Genomic DNA, 17,150 nt, shown 5'->3' with positions numbered 1-17,150 from the left:
CCGGGGAGGCCCAGGAAGGGAATTCTTGAGTAGCTTTATAATTAATAAAATCCTGTGTTTCCAAGACAATTGTTAAAATAACAGTAGGCATTAAACAGTTTCTTGTTGTATAATTTTAAAGATTATTTTAATTCAGGGCCTCCCCTGTGCCACAGGGGGTTGAGCACAGCACTGTGAAGCTGTCCGTAGCCTCTGCAGTGTGGATTCGATCCCAGCAGGCTGGGGAGATACCCACATGGCCTGGCAGACCTCTCCTGTCTCTCCCGCTGCTCCCCTCAGCAGTGTATTTCAGTCAGTCTGCCTGTTCTGTTCCCTGCTCTGTCTGTGGTGTATCCTCTCACCCTCCTGCACAAATGGCCTGTACCCCGGTTCTTGAATAAATAAATCTTTAAATAAAGATTATTTTAATTCAATATATAAGTTGGTGTCATATTATGATGAAAGAGATTATTTGCATCACTTTTTTCTCTTGGCATGTGTTAGGTCCGTGAGCTTGATGAATTGTGCAAAGTTCTTACCTAATCTTACATACAAAGTAGGACTCTGCCTTTGTCTTCTGTAGGGTTTCCTGGGACACTAAAAAGTGGCAAATGTTTGGTTTAGCTTTCAATAACACACTGAAAACTAAGCTAAGTGAAGACTACAGAAAGTTTGGCAAATGAACTAATGATTACTTCTTATCAGAACAGCAAACAAAACATCAAATCCCCTGGGTTTTTGTTCTTTTCTCTATAGATTTTACATTGTACACAAGAACAAGCAACCATCATCATACAACTCTCAACGTACTTTCTGAGTAAGAAAGAGTTGTTAATCTCCACATTTGCCCCCCCTTATAGCTTGTTTGAGCCTACCTCCTGTTTTCTCTATCTATAAAGAGACTTTAAAACCCAGTGTAAAAACACAGCTAAGGATATGTGCATGTGACTGAAAGAAATAATCAGTTCAAGATAACCTTCAATGTCAACTATAAACATAGGAAGAGCAGCCCATGACAAGAGAGAGATTAGGAGACATGAAAAACACTGTATCTTTAGGATACTGGATACTGGGGAAATATATTATCCAGCAGAGACCAAAAACCAAACAATCAGTATAGTCACTCTGATGCTAAGTCATATTCTGGGTTGCATGTTTTGTTCACGAGAATCTTTTAGTATATGGTTTTCTTAGTTGTTTTGTCTTTCTGGTTTTATTTTTTGTCAATGTTTTCTTTATTAATATAGTTTCTAAATTTTATTTATACCTTAGAAAGATTTTCCAACACCTATATTGGAAAAAAAAGTTTATTTTTTCTTCTATGTGTTTAAAACTTTCTTTAGTCCACATAGTAGAAATTTCTTAATGGTGTGAAGTAAGGGTCTACTTTTAAATTATCTCCCAGATATATAATTAGATGCCACAACATCATTTGTAGAATTACCCACCTGTTTCCTATCACTTTTAATAATTAAATTCCCATAGAAATATATACATCTAGATACACTAATAAATTCTAAAGATTAATTTATAAATATTTACTGGACCTTTCAAATAAAGTTTGGATTATCTGGTTAAGTGTATTTCCTTCATGTTGCTTTTTCACATTTTTCTTGTCTACTCTCCAATTTTTTTTTCCCAGTTGAACATAGAAACCAACCTAACTTAACAAATAAATCTAATAGATATCAGCATTACATTGTATCAGTTAATTTGAGGTGCACTTACTAACATGCTTGAGACTCCAATTATTCTAGTATTCTTTGTGTCCATCTACAAAGTTTTAGTATCTGTTATATAGCTTTTGATGATTTCTTGTTAAATTGAGTTCTAGGTATTTTGTAGATTTTATAATGTTCCTTAAATTACTTTGAAATGCTTTTTTTTTAAAAGATTTATATGAAATGCATTTGTGTTACAAGTTGTTGAACCATAGGTGTTTCATATATTTTAATGATGGTAACTTAATTGGAACAACAACAAAAAAAAAACTGTTAGGTTCAAACTGTTAGGTTGAACCATGATGACTAAAAATTAATTAATTCATAAAATAAAGATAATGTTTGGATATGATCTTTTCTATTAACAAGCAGAACTAACAAACTATTTTTTTAATGAAAAACAAAATTAGCTAAAAATATTTAAATTAACGTTACTTGCTTGGTTATTTGAATCTGACCTTGTTTATAATCTGAATGATCTAAATCAGTAATTCTTATTTATTTGCTTCATTTTAATTTTCCTTGAGGAATGCTGAAAATGAATTTTTTCCAAGGATTAAAACATTTTATATCCTTGCAGATCTTTCATTTAATTAGCATATTTCTAAAACTGCAATAGCTCTTCTGTGTACTATTGTAGATAGAATGATTGGAAGCAAACAAGAACAATGAAAAATGCAAAATTTATACATCTTCCTATCAGCTCTTATGTAGGAAACATTTGATAGAAACCCAGGTTATATTCTGAGTGACTTAAATATAATGAAACATTTTCAAAGGGCCCTCACACATTCTAGCCCTCCTGTACTCTTTGTTTATCAAATGAAATGTACCACTAATATTTTGATCTAATATTTTAGATACTAGTCTTTGAAACTTACATGTGTGGAACATCATATATTTGATATAAAAATTACTTTTACTTAAAGACTCATTTTCTTTTTTTTTTTAAAGACTTTATTTTTTTATTTTTAAAGATTTATTTTTATTTATTTATACAAGCACTGGGTACAGTCAGAAGCGCGGGAGGGTGGGAGAATTCACCAGAGCTAGAGCGGGGAGCAGAGCAGGCAGAAGGACCGAAGTACACTGCTGAGGGGAGCAGCAGGCGGCAGGAGAGGTCTGCGTGCCATGTGGGACCCTCCTCTGGTGGCCGGGGAGCAGCCGGGAATCGAACCAGTGCTGCAGAGGCTGCGGGCAGCTTGGCAACCCAGCACTCAACCACTGCGCCACCAGGGAGGCCCAAGACTCATTTTCTTTTGTTTAAAAAGAAAATAAAGCAAAAATTCATGTGTGTACTCAGAAGTGGGAAATATTTATTGTGAATGGTTAATAAAGGATAATTATTATTGTCATTTTACATTTAAAATCCTAATTGTGTGCATTTGGGAAATAAATTTTTGGAAATACAGAATAGCTAGTGAATACATTATCCTAAACATTGTACTTATCAGAAATGCTTTACCATATAAAAGTGATGAAGTGGTGCATGTATATGCTTAAAGAACAATACCATGACTTCCTTAGTAACTTATAGTTTGTGAAGCATATATATTAAGATTTTCATATTCAGCAGCTTAACAGCTGGGTCTGGTTCTGGCCAGTTCCTGGCAGACTTGGTTAAGTGAACTAGTCACTTAAACTACCTATTAAATGATGACAGGGATTTTGTGAAGATTAAATAGCAATGTGGAAATGAACATTTTTTTTATAAAATACTACGCAAATGTCCATGATGATCATTTTACAAAAACCATAATTCAAACAATTTATTTCTAAAAATTTAAACATTAAGAAAAAGCCACTGAAAATAGTTGTGTTTGTTTCTCAGATGTCACAACCCCACATTTGTAAAATTAGATAAAATCAGAATGCAGTTTACCACTTATGGCTAGCTCTATCAGGTAAGGAAAAATGATTTGCTCAGTAAATATTAGCCTTCCCCTGCCTGTATCCAACTAGATCTTACTTAATGGTACATTTTATATAGAGAGAGAAATGTATGCTTTAAGTAGGACCTGAATCTAGTTTCCAGCTTTGACTTTTCTTTCATTTGCCTGATTTCATTTTCTCCTTGATTCTCTGTTCTACCCATGGTTAAAGGAAATAATTAATTTTGTTTTTCATTTTGACTCACATAAGGCAATTAAACATTTTAGAAAATTTAATCTTATGTGTACTCATTAAAGTGATGTATATGTTAGTATATCTAACTTATCCATTACATCTTCAATATTTTTAATCACTGTTCTTATTACTGTTATTTAGTGAGGCCGTTGAAGCTTGGTGAGTTTAAATTACTTAACGGAAGTTCATATAGTGATATATCATAGAAATAGAGCACTGATCACAATTTTTCTCTAGGGAGTAAATACTGGTGAAAATGGTACTGTGTATTTGCCAGGAAATGCCAGGGGATCTCTATAAACAGGTCCTTTCCTAAATGAGTTCATCAAAGTCAGAATTTTTGGTCAGCTGAGAGTACAAATACAAGCACTCTAGGGCCTCCCTGGTGGCGCAGCGGTTGAGCACTGGGTTGTGAAGCTGCCCGCAGCCTCTGCAGCATCTGTTCAATCCCTGCCTGCTCCCAGGCCACCAGAGGAGGGTCCCGCATGACACGCAGACCTCTCCTGCCGCCCGCTGCTCCCCTCAGCAGTGTACTTCGGTCCTTCTGCCTGCTCTGCTCCCCGCTCTGGCTCTGGTGAATTCTCTCACCCTCCCACACTTCTGTCTGTACTTGTATAAATAAATAAATAAATAAATAAATCTTTAAAAAAAAAAAAAAAAAAACAAATACAAGCACTCTAGGTCACACTGATTTTATTGAATCTTCTTTTCCTTCTTTAGTCGCATTGCTATTGTAATTTTTCAGATATTAGGATGAGTGAGAAAACTTTTTGTCACCTGTTATTCCTTCTAGAGATATAGTCTAAAAAATAATTTCTAAATTCATATCACTACTCTTTATTCTATATGAACTGGTTAATGGGCCCCAGTTTCCCAATTAGGAGGAATCGATCTTTTACAATGCTTGTAAAAAGGCTGTCCCTTAAATGGTCTAGAGGTGACAGAAAAGTGTTAGTCCGTCTACCACTTACCTAAACCAGATCGTTCAATTGACAATCACTGATGCCTTAATATATCGAGTGTCATCTCACTGCCTCCTACACACATAAATGTAAAGAAGAGTTTTTAAATCCCTTAAAGTCATAAACATAAAGCATAAAATATTCAAATAATAATATCCTCAATATATACATAGGAGATCAAAATTCTCATTCCCAACCTTCTCCTGAACCAGTTATGATATTCAGGTGTTTATAAACCCTCATATTATTTCATTCATTCACCTGTTAATGTATTTATTTATTTATTTGATGCAACTGAAATTTGTCAGGCATTGTTCTAAGCAATGTTAAGGTAGCAGAGTTTAGTTATGTTACTTTAAGTGTAAGGAGAAAAGCCATTAAAATACAAATATTTATATGCAGACATATAGGAAAATATCAGTGATAAGTGTTTTGAAGGAAAATAATAAGAATGTAAAAGTCATTTGGAAAAGAAGAATTGGTGCAATGGACAATGGGGGAGCTTTAGAGTCAATGGTCTGAAAAGACCTCCCTGGTGATTAGTGAGGTTCAAGTTGAGACCTACCTACCAGGAAGTAATCAAAACAAAGCCAGGTAGTAGGAAAGAGTATTTCAGATGGTAAGAACAATCTTCCCACGTTTCAGTAATAAAAGGAAGGCTGCTATGGCTGACATTAAGCAAACAAATGGAAAATGGAGTAAAAGAGGTAGGCAGAATTCAGAAGTTCTAGGGCCAGCAACAAAAATAAGGTGTTTGGATTTTACTTCAAGTAAGAAAGATAGTAATTTTTTTAGACTATGTGAATACAATTCCTATGAAAAGTTTTTTTTTTTCCTCTGTAAGTATTCTAATACTTTTTGATGATCAAATGAAGAACAAAGTAAAATATGCCAACATAAATTTTACATGTTTAAAATATTCAGTCTATTTTAATAAAGCTTTCCTTGGGAAAAAGCTACAGTTTAAAACAAGATAATTCTGTTCCTCAATGCAAGCTTAAAAAAAAAAAAGGCAGATACATTCTGTGGTTGGCTACAGTCAGGCTAGTAGACATATCAATATGAATTACATTGTTACAAAACTTTTGGCTACCAGCCTTCCTCCTTATATTGTTTCAACAAAGTAGTTTCCATCACCATATGTGTTACATTTATTTCTTCCCTGTGGTAGCAAGAATAATGATCTTCCCAAAGATGTCTATGCATTCGTCCCTAAAACCTTTCAGTATATTTAGTTAGTTGACAAAAGATGTTAACAATGATATTAAGGTTTTTAATTAACTAATGTAGCAATAGTGATATTACTTTCGATTATCCAGGGGGCCTAATGTTATGATAAGTGCCCTTAAGAATGGGAGAAGAAATCAGAAAAGAGAACCATAGAGGTGCAATGTGAGAAAGAATAGGCCCAATATTGCTAGCTTTAAAGACAGAAAAAGAATACTGTGAGCTAAAGAGAGATGAACAGCCTCCAGAAATGGTAAAACATGGAAAAGCACTATGCCCTTGCCCTGTAGCTTCTGGAAAGAAAACCACTTTTCAAACACTTGATTTTAGCACAGGGACATAGATCTGTCCTATGAACTGTAAGTTAATAATATTGGCTTGTAGACTCCACTACTATGTGTAGTAAGTTGTTACAACAGTAAAAGGAAAAAAAAAATCCCCACCCATCCACTAGAACATAATCAGTAATATAACTTGAATTTGTGTCTCCTGGATTACTGATACATGCCTAACCTTCAGGGTAGTGTCAGATACACTTAAGACTTCTGATAAAGATTTGATGCATGAAGAAATGCATGAATCATATACACATTCTGTTAAAACCAGTTATTGGAGGATCCCATTCAATTAAGAGTAATGGAATATATTTTCTACAAACTCTACACTACATTCTTTATAACTTTGTTAATTTCTGTCCATCTACCTTTCTTCTTGAACACTACCTCAGCAATTCTGACCTTGCTGTTTCTCTGGGCCATCAAGCATGCTTTCAGGACTGTGATTTTGCCCTTGCTATGTTCCTCCACTTGGGATGTTTATCCTCAATTGTGGGTCTGCTAAACCTAAGCAGCCTGTTTGGCTACTATTTTTTGTTACCTGAAGTTCTGCATTCTTATACAAGGTCATAACTACCTGGTCAATCAGTCATAGGTGCCAAACCTTACAAGTTACCTTTCAAATCAACCAAGAGCTTAAAGCTTGATCACTATGGGAAGGCTATGCATCATGAAGTATGACAGGAAACATCCAGGGAGCTGATGACATATGTATAAACATACTCCAGACTTATACATCAGGAGGTATGACCAGGAATGCCCTGGGGAGAGGACTGATGTATGACAAAAGATCCCAGAATGTGATTTGTGGAAAGCCTTGTTGATAAGATTGAAACCATGGCTGGAGATCTAGGCCTTGATCTCAATTACAATACCAAGTCATCAAGAAGATGAGAAGTGCCTGGAGGACAGACTCACAATCCCTGATACTATAGACAAGAGAGCATATTTTTTAGTTCCCCTCTTCCCTTTTATTTTTGTCCTCCTTCCCCTCACAACTGATGCTATATGACTATCCTATCAATAAAGCGGCCAGGATCTTGCTCTTCAGCAACATTCTGCATCCTACAGCTTGCTTCATGACTCCGGTTTTTCAGTGTGGTGTTGTCAATGCAACATTTAGATATTCACCTTTTTTTCTCTATCACTTCCTTGAGGTCTTTGCACAACCATCATGTAGCAGTGAGGTCAACACTATTTGAATTTCTACCTCTTGGCTTTCTTTTGATTTATTGTTCTAAATTACCACATTCCTACCTGCATATATTTATATCTATTTATTTACATGCTGACTCTTCTCCACTAGAATATAAACTCCAAGAGGGCACTTTTTCTGTTTCCTTCTTGCTATATTTTGTACATAATAGGTGTTCAACACATATTAATTGAATAGATAATACTAACCCAACAAAGACCTTTTCAAAAAAATGTGCCCTAGACATTGCCATAGCAAATGTAAAGATCACTCCAGTAGAGTCTGTGGTTTACTGAAGAAAACAAGGACTGACAAGGCTTAGGTTATAGTCTGAAATCTGAAGCACTACACAGCCACAGCCAGTTGAAAGGCAGCCAAAATGTCCATAGAAATAAATTAGTAAAGACTTTGAATGTTAATGTTGTTTTCTGAGTAAGTAATGGTATTGCAATAAGAACCAAACAACTCAGCACCGATTACGGGGCAAGAGAACAAGGGATATAAGAGTGAAGAGAAAAACACGGTTTTGTCCTTGGCTCCTAAATTACATATTATATGAGTTCTCTAATAAAGAAGAATAGAAAGCTGTCTAAAAAGTCACTGTACATCTATTATAGTTTACTTTAGACAAGGCTGTAAACTGTAGGACTCATTCCTGAAGATAGAATAAATAAATCTTATCAAATATGTTTGTATCTTCATAAAACCCAAAACCTTTTTAGGCATGTGATGTTGAAATTTTGGGAATAATTATCTGACTGATAAGTCAAGATTCTATTGCTAAAAGTTCATTAAGTCGGGTAGGACAACATCATGTCAATTTTTCTTCCTGAATGAAATCCTGAATGAATCCAAATATATCCTGTGACACACACTGTTATACTCTAACAGTGTTTTCCATTTGTTTAATGTAGAGCACATTTATGCCAACACCCCACAGAGTGAAATTCCTGAAACATTTTTTCCCACCATACAAAGAAGGTGGATATGTTCATCCTGCTTCCAACATTTCCCTCCACAGATTGAACTTTGAAACTAGGATTCAGGGAGTTCTGGGTTCTGAAAAAAGTACATGTGCTGCTTTGAAAGTCAAAAGCTTGGATTAACCATTGAGCATGATATAGATATCCTATGAGTAAAACGACTTTAATCACCTGCTGGATAGTATTCTTAGTTCACAGTTATTGTATGTTGAGTAGCATAAAATGGGGGTCTTCATACTAGGTTTTTCTAAGGTAGTTCAACACAGTTCTGTCCTTTGATCTTTTGCTAGAGTTAGGTTGTCACAATCAAAATTATATCAAAGTGTCCAAATAGATGGGTGCTTTCTATACTGTTTTGGTTTTGCTCTATCTTTGCATTTCATGTTCAATTATCTATGTACCTACCTAAGAGTAATATGATGACAACAACCAACATTTGTGTAAATCTTTGTAATTTGCAAAGCAGCATTTCATAGATTTATTTCACATAATATTTACAATTGTGAGGTAAATATTCACTACCCCTATTCTAAAAATGAAGACAATAAGAGGGTAGGTTATTTTCCAAGTTATAAATTACAAATGGCAAAGAAAAGATTTAAGCATATATTTAATAATTCAAAACCAATGGTCCCATGTTAATTAAGGAAATATGTCTTTCTGATTTGTTAAATATCTGTGCAGTAGTCAAAAAAAAAAAAATTTACAATCCAGTTATGTAGTGTGGGATGGAGAAGAAATTTCCTCCCAGACCTCTAGGTTAGGCCTCTACTCCTTCTCATGTTGGCAGAGTAATCAAGACAACATCAGACAGATTATCAGGTGGAAAAGATAAAGGCAATTGTGTATGTATAGGAATTTACATAAAGCAAAAGGATCCTGAGTCCAATGAGTGAAACTAGGGTAATACACACTGACACAAGGAATTGGGATCAGGGTCTGTGTCTTCAAAAAGGTAAGGGGGGCCCTCACATGATAAGGATGACACATGTGACAAAGACCAGATGCTCTGTTATTACTTTTTTTTTTTTTTTTTGCCCTGCAATATAGATATGTATTTCAAAGATAAAGATTATCCCTGGAGATACCCTAATTCTGGATAATATGCCCAATTTTCATTCTTCTAGGTAGTAAAAGAATGGTAAAAGCTCCTCTTGAGCCTTCAGGGCCTCAACTATCCTTAGCTCAATATAGCTTGCATACCATGGGGTGACATGTCTTGGGGTGACTGGTTCTCAACATCTTGAGGAAGCCTGTGGTATGCATTATTTTTACAAGCACTACTTCTCCATTATAGAAGAACATATTTTCAGCTAAACAAGGATGCATCTTCATTATTTGGATATCTCAATTTTTTAGCCAGTTACAGCCAGGGAAAAAGCACTCAAGGCTACAACAACATAGTTTGTACATACCCTATCAAAATAATACTCAAATGCTAATAAACATTTACTGAGGATGAGAAAGGAAGCATCAATTTGCTAATTTAAAAAATAAATAAATATTTTGAACAAAGCTAACTATGAGCAAGTAAAACTTTGAACATCCCTCTAGTGTACAAAATTTCAATCAAACACAGAAACTTGGAACTAGTTTTTTGTTTCCCCTTTAAAGGAATTAAAATTGTGAGTATGTCAAAGCAGAATTCATTTTGTGCCATAGAGTTATTGACTTCTATATTAGTCTTTCTAACCTATATACCTAAATTTCCTCTGAGAATTTTTTTGTTTCAGAATTTAGTATAGTAAATATTTTATCTTTGCTAACCTGAAGCAAAAACATTCACTAGGAGAAAATTCTATGTAATTAAAAATTCTAACTTAATGTTTGACCTAACTTAACAGTTTAACAGAGATATTTTTCAAACAGACCATTAGCAGTATCATTTCAAATTCTAAAATTTGTTCTTTGTTTACAACTTTATATTTATAGTCAGTTAAGAAATTCAGGGTTTTGAGCCATAATTTAAATTAAAAGAAGGTTTACATTAATTTTGGTCAAAGGCAATTCTTCCATTTTTCCATAATATTGGTTATCTTTCCCTCAATAATAACTATTATTATGTTAACCATAATATTGGTTAACATCCCTCAAATTTAATTAAATCACTTTCCCCAATATTTTCCCTAATAAATATAGTTTCTCAGAAATGAAGTCCTTCCAAATTTTCAAAACTTTTTTTTTTTTTTAAGATTTTTTTATTCTTATACAAGAGCTGGAGTACAGGCCAGAGGCACGGGAGGGTAAGAGGATTCACCAGAGACAGAGTGGGGAGCAGAACAGGCAGACAACAGAAATACACTGCTGAGGGGAGCAGTGGGCGAGACAGGAGAGTCTGCTGAGCCATGCAGGAATCTCCCTGGCTGGCTGGGAATCGAACCAGTATTGCAGAGGCTGCAGACAGATTCACAGTGCTGTGCTCAACCCGCTGTGCCACCGCGGAGGCCAATTTTCAAAGCTTTCATCTCAATATACTACAAATGCCAAACAAGTGCAGAACAAAGCTGATATAGTAATAGCTTTTAAAACACAGGGATTAACATGAAGAAAAATGTCTAGTGTGAATGAGTAAACTTTAAAAACTATTTTTATCCATAAAATCTGTAGGAATACCAGGTACCTATTTTGGCAAATATAAGTTTGATTCACACTTCACTCCCCCACTCTGGTTTAAATGTCACTTTTAACTTGTTCAACATTGCTCAACTAACATGAATAAAACATCTTACATTATATAATCATCAAATGCTTGTTTTGCTAGGTAACCTTAAATGTTCTCTTAAGCTATTAATATGCACACAATATCAGTTCAGAATTGATGTCAACACTGAAAATAATGGTTTTCCTATTCTCATTAGTAGTCTTGTTATCATGCATTGCGGTATAATTCAGTAAGTACATTAAAATGTGTCAACCTTTTAAACCTGTAAATAACAAAGGAGCTCTAATAAAAGTAATAATAACAACTTCAGTTCTGCTTCAATTCTGACAGTGTTTTAATATACATCATGTTTTTTGACCTTCACACCACTCTGGTAGTTAAAAAGAGCAAGTTATTATCCCTCTTTTATAGAGAAAAAAAACAAGACTCATAAAGTTAAAGTGACATGTCCAAGGTCGCTTTGCTAGTATTTGGAAAAGCAGCAGGAAGGTGAGTACTAGAATGAGAGTCCCAAGGTCAGTGTTTTGTCACATCTACTGACTAGCAGCCCTGCTTTGACATAACATTGAACTTTAATAAAGAATGAAACATTTTATTACTGCTACACATAAGAAGAAAAATGCACTGTTTTCACTGTAGCTCTGAAATTGAATTAATTGGCTTAGCGCATTTAGTGAATATAATATTTTATTTGAGATAAAAATATATGTAGGTGCTAACTGTTCTGAAAATAAATGCTAAATAATACTGAAAGAGATTATAAAAGAAGTCATGACATGCTGACATTTAAAAAAAAAAAACTAACTTTTATTTTTTTTTCTACATGGGGGTTGGGGGGCTTCCAGTGAGGATAGGAAAACAAGTTAGACAAATACTAAAAGAGCGCTAACACTCAGAACCAAATTTTAAAGATGAAAATCATCCAGATGTGTTTATTGTACAAAAAGTGTCCTAACATTGTAACAGGGTGGTACCCAAGAAAAGGGGAAGTTCCAGGTTCCCTTCCCCACCCAAAGGAGGGTGGAGCTGAGGAGGGAAGAGAAGAAGCTGGAGAGAAGACTGGAGAAGAAAGGAAGCAGGATGGAGAGCCAGATGGAGACCTGTAGGGGGCACATGGAGCAGAGAGACATGTGAAGAAACTGCCCTTGCCTTTTGGTCCTGGAATGGTTGAAGTAGTGTGGGTGAGACCCATGGGGAGGTTAACAAAGGCAGCTTTTATCTTGGTTTTGATTCTGCTCTTTTCCTCCCAGATTTGTCTGATTGATTCTGACCCTTATCTAAGGGTCCCTGCTGGAAGGTGTTTTAGACTTAAGACAGGAATTTGGGCCTTGCTCTGGGCTAATCCCGTTTGGCTGGAATTTTACCCACGAGGGGATGGGTAACTTTGGATGCTTGATTTAGAAACTATATTCGTTGTCTTTTCTGTATTGTTTACTAATTGTATTAAAGTTCCTTTCCACTAAAGGACTTATATGTTTTGTCTTGATGTGGCAGATGGCAGAACCTACTTAGAGCAGGACGGTTTGGGGGTTCTGGAGTACCCCTCACTCTGCCCTGTAACAAAATGACATCTACTTTATTTTTCATTTTATTTTTTTTAATATTTATTTATTTATGCATACAAGAACTGAGGTACAGGCCACACGTGTGGGAGCATGAGAGGGTTCACCAGAGACAGAGTGGGGAGCAGAACAGGCAGACTGACTGAAATACACTGCTGAAGGGAGCAGCGGGGGAGACAGGAGAGGTCTGCTGCACCATGTGGGTAGTTCCCTAGCCAGCAGGGGATAGAACTCTGGCTGCAGATGCTGAAGATAACTTCACAGCACTGTGCTGTGCTCAACTGCCACCAGAGAGGCCCCATATTTTAAAGCCTTATAGTCATATTGTTAAGTTACATACAAATATCAAGGAAGATAGCATAATATGAAGGTTCAATACTTTTATTACTAATTAGTAGGCTTTTATTTTGCTAAAAAAGTAAAATTTTCATAACATACACTTTAGCTTATAAAGCTCAAATGCTCAATGAGTTTTGGCACTCATTTTCAACATTAGCTATCTCATCTTAGTAACTGTTTACCTGGAAATTCATATATAACACATTCTGAAGTGTTCATTGGAAGTATAGTGAAAATCTCATGCTCAACAACTAACCAGCTGCCTTCTTCCTCAAAACCTAATGAGTAAAATTAAATCCAGGAGTTGGAAGTGGAGTAGAATTTGCCACACCAAAACATGCCTCTCTGGCAGAAGGATTATTTAAAGTTGTTTTTTTTTTTTTAAGAAAAGCTCTGGAAACCTAGCAGAAATTACTCCTTGGTGATGAACATTTACATTTATGAGGAAAAGGTATTTGTAAGAATGTCTCCCTTTCTTTACCAAGAAGAGAAACTCCAGAAACTCTAACAAATAAAAATGGCAAAGGGGTAAATCCAATTAAAAAACACACCCTTGTTTTCTCTTCTTTTCATGGTAACCTCTCATAACTGGCTTTCCTCCCATTACCCACCAACTTTCTTTTGTGTTTAGCTAGAGATGATATTTAAGGTGGTAGCATGGACTGTTCCAGGGAGTTACTTAGTTTTCCTGGGTATGTCCCAGGTTATACATGTAACTAAACGTCCATTTACTTTTCTCTTGTCAATCCTTTAGTACTGGAGGAGGGTAAAGGGGAACTTATTTTTGCAGATCCACAAGTCTTTTAACAAAATATATAATTAATTTTTCAGGATTTTGTTAGCCTGCAATAAAACAGGAGATGAACATAATTATGCCAAATATAAGCATTACAATTCTTGAAAAAAAGTTTTGTGTAAGTTTTTTTCTGAAGCTTTCTGATTAGGTATTTAAGTTAGCCAAATTGCCCTGAAATACCTAAGAATATTTCACTCATTCATAGCTTTCCTTTTTGTAATTGAAAATATTAAATACTATCTCTAGATACTGTAACTTATATTTTAAAGTCTTTTAAAGAAATATCCTATCAATATTTAATGTGTTAAATGATGATGCCCTTACAGCATGAGAAATTTTAAGGTACCAAAATTTCAATTATTTAGATTAATACAGATAATACATTCTCATAAACGTGAATGTTGGCATATGACCTTCTTTTACATTAATCTTCTTAACTGTAATGGAAGGCTTTGACATTTCAGGCTATAAAAAGTGTGACTCACTACTTCCATACTATGGGCAGTCATTTTATACCTTTAAAAATGTTCCTTCCAACTGTGCTCAAATTAAGGTCATTTTTAGTATCAAATATATTCTACTCCAGATACTCACTTATGGAGATCCAGGTAGTGCTGGAGATTATAATCAGGTTGTAGCAAAAGAATCTCCCAGTCATTGAAAAGGAGAGAACATTAAAATTCTGAGAGAGAAAAAAAAATTCCACAAAGACAAAAGAGAGGTAGAAAAGCTTCTAAGTTGTAACATCAAAGAGTACTAGATGTTTGTGAACCTGCACTTTACATATAGAAGAAAACATATATTCAGAAGGAGAAAGTTCATAAAAGTTGACTTCCAACAAGAACAACTGGTTATTTAGAAACAAAACAACATAAGAGAAGGCCGGTTGGGGACTGCATTCATGGTGGTGATACCCATGTTCACTTTCCAGAATCTAAGACTCAGCCCTCTGTACAATCTCTGGAGGAGCACCCTCTCAGTTTAGTAGGGAACAGTGGAAAGTGCAAGACATATAAGGTCCGCTTTGCTTGTTTTTGCATGTGTGGGCATGCTCTTGCTATCTTCCCAACCTTATTAAAACCGGGTTTTAAGTATTCATATTCACATAGACAACATACTAGAATAAACTAATCCAAAGACAAAAATGAAAAACCAAAACCATTTCCTTACTTCAGAAAAATTTAGTTATCATGTAAGAATTTCTATTATACACATAATAAATCTTGGGAATAGTAGTTTGCATTATCATTTCCATTTTTTGATAATGGGACTAAATCTCTACAGGATCATTTAACTTATTCAAGTAAGAAATAGGGTTAAAATTCAAACTAGAGGGTGTTTAACTGTACTATGAATCTTCTTACCACTGCATTATTTGAATTGTCATTGTAAAACTTGTCTTCCTATTTACCAACATCTAATTATGTTGTGATATACATGATATATAGAGAGAGATAGATAGATGGATAGATAGAAAAATTTGCCATAAACCTGAATGATATAACTTAATATTATTTTCTCTTATCTTTTGGTTGTTATATAAAAGTATACATATGATAAAAATGCGTGGTTATTTCTTTTCCATATTATCATATATTATAAACATCATTAATAATGGCTGACTAAATATAATTTAAATTTGTTAAAACTGACAATTTGAACCATTGTCCAAAATGCAATGTTCAATATACTTTTTAGGAAAGATCCAATAACAACATGAAATAAATTAGGAAGATGGCAATTGGACTGAATATCTGTAAGCCAGATATCCATCACACATTCAAATATGATTGAGGATGACTGACATTGCATACAATGTGATCCTAGTTATAAAAGAAGGGAATAATACAGTATGAGGGATTGTACCAATTCCATTTCAACCTGTTCACTCTTTCTGTGCCAAAAATTTAGAGCAGAGAGAACCTAACATGATTTTTATCTACTGCATGTGTATGTACATATGTGTTTATAAGGATAAACATACACTTAAATTTTGAAAGGAAAGGGACTATAATAAACAATCATTAAAACATTGTTAGTCTTCTAGCTATTTAGTGATTTTGATAAACATCCAGATATGTTTGACTATACTCCTGAAAGTAACAAACATTTTCATCAATGTTCTTCCTTATATTAGAAAGTACACAGAAAGTTGTAACTGTGGAGCTAGTTGACTACTTAACATATGTGCACTGTGCTTCCTTATATAACTACAAAATAGAACTCAAACTCATAGATTATGTGGATGCTGAGCCAGCAATTAAGCCATATTTCCTTGTCCCCAAAATGGAACTAATCATTGTTTATCTTTCATAAGGCGATTGAGACAATGTATATTATATGCTCAATACAGAAACAGCCTACAGTACTTATTCAATAAATTTTACAATTTTAGCAATTGTTATTATAGTTTTTAAGGTTGCCACTCCAAATGTCAAAAAGTAAAGAGCTAAAATTAACCTTAGTATATTCGGAAAACTTTAGTCAAAGAGAGAAATGTAAAAATGAGGTTAAAACCTTTGCTTGCACTCATTATTTTTACCAGTACTCTCATTTTAACTAAGGCCATTAGTATTTGCACACTATCTGGGATGTGTCAAGATCCAATACATCTTAATAAATGTATACATATTTATTTAATTAATATTTTAATTTAATATTATTGGTGAGCTTTTTAACTGTTTACTGAATAATGCATTTCATTTTCAAGAATAAGACAAAAAATCAGTTTCATTAAGAGTTCAATTTGTCTGCAAAAAAGACAAAAAATAGCTCCTTCAAAAATTAAAATATGGATCGAAAGATTGTCTAAATTTGGAGAGACTTATCTTAACTGAACTTTCGAACCTATTCAAAATTCCTCAATAGAACCTTTGTTTCTCATTATTTCTTTATCTTAGAAATCAGTGATATGACTTTCCTGTTTCTTTCATTTTATTTCATCAAGGAGTGTGCACTCTATTTTTCTTTATTTATTTTGCAATAATATGGCTCATCTCCTTAATTACAGTGAGAGTAAAACTGTAGAATTATGGGTGAAATATGCTCTATTTCAAAAGAAAATGAGCTCTTCACTCACAAGTTGCTAATTAAATCTCCTCTTCTAAGCGTTATAAAAATTTTGCACTTATGGACTTTAATAAAGCATGTGGGCCTTGAAACACTGCTTTACCTTATTTTATTACTTCTAGTACATATAAGCTGGCAATTGGAGTCTAAATTAAGGAAATTTAAAATACAAACAGGTGGAGAAATAATCATG

Source organism: Talpa europaea (genome assembly GCF_964194135.1).
Source record: "Talpa europaea genome assembly, chromosome: 7".
In the NCBI taxonomy this organism is placed as follows: domain Eukaryota; kingdom Metazoa; phylum Chordata; class Mammalia; order Eulipotyphla; family Talpidae; genus Talpa; species Talpa europaea.
Note: the sequence above shows the minus strand (reverse complement) of the source record.